The sequence below is a fragment of the Lathyrus oleraceus genome, chromosome 3 (genome assembly GCF_024323335.1).
Source record: "Lathyrus oleraceus cultivar Zhongwan6 chromosome 3, CAAS_Psat_ZW6_1.0, whole genome shotgun sequence".
Classification (NCBI taxonomy): Eukaryota; Viridiplantae; Streptophyta; class Magnoliopsida; order Fabales; family Fabaceae; genus Lathyrus; species Lathyrus oleraceus.
The window spans coordinates 358,708,754-358,717,312 of NC_066581.1; positions in this window are offsets into that span (position 1 = coordinate 358,708,754).

Genomic DNA, 8,559 nt, shown 5'->3' on the forward strand with positions numbered 1-8,559 from the left:
TGGCCAGCACGACAACAATAATGACATAAACCATGATGATGTGGTTGTTTGTTCTTGTTCATTAAATCCTTTGGAATGAAAGCGTATTTTGCATATGGTGGATTTAACGACTTCTTAAACAACCTAGAGTCAACGGCATAAGTAACCTTAGGTTGTAACGCTTTTTCTAATTTGACCTTGAGAGTGTTTACCTCTTTTTGCCAAATATGACAAGCGTCACAATACCTAACTTTACTACATCCATCAATGTCAATATCTTTTGAATTTTCTGCAATACTAGCTTTTAACGATTCTAAATCATTTTCAGCTTTGTATACTTTACCTTCCAGAAATGAAAAAATTTGTTTATCGAAAGATAATCTTTTAAAAGCATCTACAGCTTCGTTATGCAGTTTTTCAAAAGCTATTTTCAGTTCAGCAAAAGTCATAGAAGAGAAGTTATTATAGTAGGCTTGTTTTACCTTTTTATCATTGATTTTCTTCTTGTGGTAGGACAGATTTTTGGTGTGAGCCGTAAGGCACAGATTTGCGGTTTCATCACTATCACTTGAACTTTGTGTGCTTGATGAATCACTATCACTTTCCCATGCAATGTAAGCTCTTCTTTGTTTGATGTACCCTTTTGGTGGAGCTTTTCCTTTATCCTTATACTTCATAGGACAATCTGTTTTATAATGTCCAGATTTACCACAATTAAAACAAGATCCTCTTCCTCTACTCTTCTTATTCTCTTCCTATTTTAAATCTGTAGATTGTCTTCGAAACTTCATGAGATTTTTGTAGGAATGCTTGACTCCGTTCTTTCGAATGAATCTATTATATCTCCTTACAAAAAGTCTCATTTCCTCATCATCCGAATCTTTGTCACTACTAGAATCATTGTCACTTTTCTCTTTTCGTGAGGACTTAGAGCTAGAGGCCACAAGAGCTATTGGCTTCTTCTCTCCCTCTTTGTCTCTCTTCTTCTCCTTTTCCTTCTTACTTTTGTTCTCAAACTTTTCAAGACTTTCTAATGCTTGCTGATGTTCTTCCAGCTTTCCAAACAGAGTTGTAATCGTAAGTGTCGTTAGATCGTTGGCTTCCTTAATAGCTGTTACTTTAGGTAGCCATTCCCTGCTAAGACACCTCAGAATTTTATTAGTAGCAATTTCATTGGAAACAGGTTTTCCAAGTGCATTCAACCTATTAGTGAGATAAGTAAATCTCTTTTGCATGTCGGAGATAGATTCTTCTTGTTTCATGCGAAAGAGCTCAAACTCTTGATTTTGTGTGTTAATGCGGGACTGTTTTACTTCAGTAGTACCCTCATGGGCAAATTCTAAAGCATCCCACGTTTCTTTAGCTGTTGTGCAATGGAATACTCGATAATACTCATCAACACCAAGTGCTGAAATTAGCATATTTCGAGCTTTCCAATCACACGACCACTTTTTCTCATCTTTCTCATTCCAATCAGCTTCTGGTTTAGGAACTATGGCGCCAGCCGCATTTGTCATAGTAATTTGAAAAGGACCATTTTCGATGGCAGCCCATACTAGCCTATCCACAGAATTTATATGAACTCGCATGCAGTCTTTCCAGTAGCCGTAATTTTCACCGTTGAAAATAGGCGCTCTATTATACGCCCCCTTTGGTTCAGAATCCATACTGTTACATGCAGCCACAGAGCACCAGCGAACCGGCGCTCTGATACCACTTGTTAGACGGTGTGGCTAGTGATCGAGAGGGGGGGGGTGAATAGATCACCTCTTTGAAAATAAACGGATTTAAAATTTTATCAGAGTTTTTAAACTTGGCGGAAAGTTTCAGTCTCGAATCGACTTCCGTCTATTCTAAACCGCTACTAGAAAACCGGACACGCGAATTTATTGCTGGATTTGAATTAGAATGACAGAAATTATTAACACTAGAATCTTATCAAATTGAATGCACTTATCACTAAATCCTAATTCCAATGAATAAAATTCAGCTAACAGTTTTGTCAAACAGTTGGTGTGTGTGTGATCAATGATGAACAACAGTGGAGTTTAGTTAAAGAAGTTTTCTTGCCACTGCTTTATCACAAAAGGTACAGCCACAACACACTAACTGAAATTGCGAAACTGTTGGAAACGTAAAGAGAAGTAAGGAAAGAATACGATACACAGAGATTTGGTAAGGAAGTTCCCCACGTCGTCCTCGCGTGTGGGTACGTCTCCCTCTCAATTTCAAATGAAATTGAGAACTTTGATTATCAATAATCCCGAATTCGTTGATACAAGGTTACGATACAAAGACAGAATTCTAAATCTCAAGAACTTCTTCTTGTATGAAACCTCCACTTGATCTGAGCACGATCAAGAATTTCCTGCACGAAATTGCAAACAATTCACCGGTTCCACGACCTGTTTGCGAAATCCCCCGATCTCCAAACGCAACGCTGCGGCTGAATCTGTTCTGCAAACGTGACTGACAAACCCGCAAGAACACTCCAGTTCTTGAAGGACAAACCAATTGGTTTTTCCTCGAAACCCCCTTCAATCTTCAACTCAGCTAGATCCTCGATCGTTCCACTGAACACCTCAGCTAGATCCTTGATCGTACCACTGAACGTTATCTTGTTGATCCTTTAATCCAAAGAACAAGAATGATTATGTGTTGATGTTCTTGAAGAAAAGTGATTGAGAAGATGAAGAAGATGAAGTCTCTTTCAGGTTTCTATCTGCTCTAAAACAATTGCTGCTACACTTCTTTGATCTTGTGTTCAACTGTTTTTCCTCTCAGAATTCGTATCTGCCCCTGCTGTCACAACATTTCTTATATATGCAAAAACAGAAGCTGTTAGAACATAAAACAGACTTATGCATTGATACATGAGGGTATGCATCGATGCATACTGTAAGATAAATGAGTTTTTGGTGAATTTAAGTGAGCATGGATCGATGCATAATTCGTATGTATTGATGCATATGACATTTCCACTAACATGGATCGATGCATAATTCGCATGCATTGATACATAGGACATTTCAACTAATCATGGATCGATGCAAGGCTCGTATGGATTGATCCATAGAGCATTTTGCCTGTCCATGTATCGATACATGACTCGTATGCATCGATGCATACTGAACAAAAGAGTTTTGTGATTTACAACATACTGTATGGATCGATGCATAGGATTATGTGTTGATGCATACTGACACAAAATGAATTTTATGAGTTCTTTTAAGAGATGTATCAATGTAGGTTTTTTATGTACAGTCACGCAACAATAGAATGGAATAAAAACACAATAAAAACACAAATGTATCATGTAAGGTAATGCACAACCAACATTTGGATGATGATCACACAATTTGCTATCATTCAAAATTTATTCAAAGTAAAGAATTTTCTCACAATAGTCATGCGTCAATAAAAACCTACTCGTTGTGGTGAGTGTAATTATAGATCCATATGGATTACTATTATTTGATCATTAGTAAGATGATTACATGGTGAGGTAGGCATATCGCAATTGAGTTGTTTGATACCTTGGGTGAAAGTAAATAAAATTCTAAATGTTTTAGAAATACTAATAAAGAAAAATAATTAAGCCCTCCTTTGGATCTTTTTCCTATCAATACGTGGATAATTCATGATTGAAACAATAATGACCTCTCATATATCCCGAAAATTTAAAAACAAATAGTTGTGTGTCATCTCTTGTTGCCCAACCCCCTTCATGAGATTAAAATTCCTAGTGTCTTGGGAGTAGTTACAACCGGAGAATGTTTGAATGACCGTTAAAACATACAATTTTCTTCACAACTCATTATATCCTATGTATATTAATATAAACATCCTCCCAATAACATTAGATCCAATTGGGTTATCAAAAATTAATTCTTAATCATGATCTAATTTGATTCACTAAAATTTGTAAAAGAACAAAAAAATAAATATTAAATACAAATAATTATTGAAAAAGAAAATAGTTGTATCCTTAAGGTTAGTATATATAAACGGGTCACATTGTTCATATAAATTTAAATAAATTCATTTGAGGAGTTTAATCTAGAAAAACTAGTCACTCGTTGTTAAGGAAATCATGGAAAAATAGAAGAAAATAATGCAAAATAACATTACAACTGATAAGGGATGAATTCCTTATTATTTCCATTTTCTCCCTTCTCCAAGCTCTTAAATTATGCCATTAGTGGGATGAAAATCAGAACCCTTACAAATTAACGTGTTTTTCCTTTTACAGAAAAAAAACTATGATGTCGCAAAAATGCATTTCAATACCCTATGCGTATGTCACAACTTTACTATGTGGTATATGTGGCAACTGTGAGATTTCTAAAACGCCATCGTGCTGCCTTTCTAGTGTGACATGGTTTTTCTAGAGAGTTGCCTATTTTTTTTTCTTTATGAAATTCGCAATTTTTGCTCGTTTTTACTATTTTCTTCCAATTATTGAGCTCAATCCTTTTCCATTCTTTGTCATTGTAACTTTTATAGTGAAAACAACATAAAACTATTTTGGTTAGGATGATTTTGGTTTGGATCAATCTTTTAAACAATTCTTTGAAATCTTTATTTAAACCAACAAAAATATAAATGATTAAAAGTAAAATAACTTAAAACAAATAGCCAATTTGTTTTAGCTTTAAAAAATGGATTTTTTCTTTGTATTTTTGAAAATGGATTTTACAAAAATATTTTTCAAAATATTACAAGTTTTTCTAAATTTATTTTTTATAAATTAAAAGATTGTATTGTTCATTGTATAACATAAATATACACTATTGAAAATCAAAACATAGTCAAAATCACAATTTTTTAAAAAAATTGTATCTCAAAAATGATTTTTAGAAAAAGCTATTTGAAATAGCTTCAAAATTAAGTGATTTTTTGAAATTTTGATATCCAAAAAAAGTTTCGATAAAATGATAAAATACCTAAAATAACATTTTAAGAATAACTATTCAAACAAAATTTTCATTTGAGCTTTTATGAAAAGTTTCTTTGTAAACTTTTTTTACGCTAAAATATATAACACTATAAAAATCATTTTAAAAAAAAGTCAAAACAAACGGGCCCATAAAATATGCTAAAAAACCATATAATAACGAAGTGTCATCCCAACCCAAAACTTGAACATTTTCTTGTCCTCAAGGAAAAAGTTTGAAAATTTAGATTATATGAAAAACATGATAATTTATCTACTTCAATGATGATATATAAGTTTTGTGCTATTTACCATAATACTTCCATAATCATGATCAATTTCTACTTTCATTCTCAAACCTCAAGATGAATATAAACAAACATTAATCCTAATCATATATACTCAGATTTTCTTCCCTCCTCACAAATTCACTCAGATGATAAGGGTAATGCTCAATCAACATGCTAAAATTATTTTACCATAAGTTTGAAAAGTTCTAAATAGATTATCAAATAAAATTTGTTACACATATTTTTGAGGTCTTAACGATTGAAACCGGGCTTGAGTTAAGATAGGATAAATTTGGATAGTAACATAAGTTATTTGAATTAGGCACTAAATCTTTCGCTTATCCTATTTTTCAAATATAGTTCATTTTCTTTTACCACAATAACCACTTCTAGGGATGGTCCTAAACTATTTGAGACTTTTATTTATTTGTATTAATACCCATTTGTTTCATCATGATATTCTTCTTCTTTTTTCCCTCTTTTTTATCCTTTTTTTTATCCACATGGGTACCATTTTTTTATTATAAAAATCATAAAATCCAATTTATGAAAAAAAGAAGAACATATAAGTCATAAGGGTTAGCAAGGGAAATATAATTATAATACAATGAGATATTCCTAAGGGGCTCTATGTAATAAAAAAACTTTGTCATGCATGAGAACAATTTGACAATTAACCATGGAAAAAAGGTACTAGTTCTAGAAAGTTTCGACTCACATGGTGTTAGGTGGGAATTTCGGCATCAGGTTGGAGGTGATAAACTAAGGAAAGAGAATGCTCTTTGGAGTTATTTAGGATTTAGACACAAAGCATTGTTGATGTCAGAAAGTGTCGAAGTATGCCTTCTGTAAGGGAAGACGAATGTGAAACTTATGAGTAATCTCAAGTTCAGAATATCACTTCAATGAAAGAGTTGTTCGACGTATATTTGAATTTGAATGACAGAAGAGTAACCGTATTTCATTCTTATCCATTTTTTATAGACAGGACGCATGGAATGTTGTCCTGAATCGCAAACATGTCGAGTGTAACGTGTCAGTGCCTAGGAAAAGATCCGTCGGCAACGGTTATTTTAATTTAGTACAAATAGGTGTTCTAGTGTTAGGATTTAGGTGTTCAAATTGTTGTATAATAAATCATATTTACTCAAAGTATCCAGCGTGTTGAGAAACGGGTACAATTGAGAATGTACATTTGATAACACCATTATATTTATATCAATCAAAGTTTATTTACACCTTTCTGTTCAGCAATTATCCTTTATTTCCAGTCATTTATCAAGCACTGTTTTACACTTTATTTACATTTCCACCATTTGTCTTCTTAAGAACGCTTTAAGAAAACATTCCTTACTCAAGGATACTATCGAAGTGTCCATCTTTTATATACAATCTTAAAATAATAGCACATGTCCTAGGATCAATTTGGTCGATCCTGTGAGTAACCAAAGTTTCAGTAATTTGGAAGACCAGCGGTTGTTTACCAATTTTCACGGTAAATAAATTGGCACGTCCAGTGGGACCGTGCTAGTATTTTCAGAAAATCTTTATTCGTTCTTCATTTTTCAATATCTCTTTGTGAAATTCTGGTGAAGTCAGAATTCAGATGTTCTACTCCAAGTCATGACATCTGATCTAACATTGTAACTAATACAGCAAGATAGTTATTAACCACTGTACTAATATGCATACGTTCACAGATGTCACGACATCTCATTCTATGTCACCCTAGAATGTATGAACGCCTGGTTCTGTGCATCAGGAAGAAGGACTCAACAGAAATCAATCCTAGCACTCACTTCTGTTGTTTTCTTCCACAGTTATCAGCATGATGTCTTACTGTTGATTTTGGACATCATCTGTTACTTTGTTCTAGTGTGTTTTTCTTTTACTTGTATTTCCTGAATTAAAGGTTGAACACGTTAATCTAATTTCCACTTATTAGATTGCTAACAACTGGGCTATTTATTAGGTTCATTAATTGTAGGTTAGTAGTTGGTTTCCTGGTTTTTCTCTAAGCTGTTGAATCCCTGAAGAATAGCCAGAGAAAAACACTGAACCAGAGAAACCAATCATCCTACACTTTAGCACATGCTGTTGGGAATGAATGTCACAACATTCAGTTCGACATCCAGAACATATGCTGATTCTGTTATGTTTCTGGAAACGTACTGTGCTAAGTTTGCAGTACTGTAAAGGACCAACTAGTCTCTACTTCAGTATCAGCCTTCAGTATCAACTGTCAAAACATCCAGTTTGACAGTTTCACAATGATCCTTCAGCCAGGTCTGTTATCCTTGAAAAGAACAGACTTAAATAAATACTGAACTGAAGTTAACCTGCTTATCATTCAGTATGCACTATCCCTGATGAATGTTACAACATTCTGATTGACATTCAAACAGAAGGCTATATGCCAGGTCAGTTATCATCTTGATAAGCTGACTGGAATACCTGCTGAGTTATGACAGTAATAAACACATGCAGAAGGAAAACAAACACAGGAAATTGTTAACCCAGTTCAGTCCAACATGACCTACATCTGGGGGCTACCAAGCCAGGAAGAAGATCCACTATTAGCAGTATTAATTCAGAGTTAAACTCACCCATTTACAACTCTTCACTTAATCCCTACCCAATGCAATCTATACCTAGGAACTCCTAGGTAGAAACCTCCAGTTTCCATTCCTATCACTACAAATACAATGTAATGTTAACACACCTTGAACTTGCTTCACAGCTTCATTCAAGAACAAAATCACTCTTGCCTACAGGCTTTGAGTTACAAATACTCTCAGCTTTGAACACTGAGAAACACATGGTAACCTTCCCACAGATTGGGAGGTTTACCTTACACACACCCCTAAAAATTCATTCTCAGAGGCTTACAAAAACTAGGTTACAATCAGCTATTTATAACCTAATCACCCAACTGGATTTGGGCCTTCAGAAATCGCAGCAGACTTGTTCTTTGCTGTTACAACTTCAGTAGAAAAATTCTGCTACAAACAAGGTTTTCAATCCTAGAATCTCTCCATATATATCTCCATATTTTGAGCCTATATATCTTCTGATTGAGTCTTCAAGACCTCCACATGGGAGTTAGGATATTCACTAGATATCCTTGCTGATCCCAGAATATATACTGAATTAATTAATTCAGTTTTCTACACATGTGCGATGTCACAGACCTGATGTCGTGACATCGTACATGACATGTTGGTCCAGATGTTGAATTTCTTCAACCCAACATATTAAAACAACAGAGATGATTACATTATTTGTTTTCTAAAATTAATGTCAATCCTAAGGAATTAACAATCTCCCCCTTTGGCAAATTTTAGCTAAAACAAA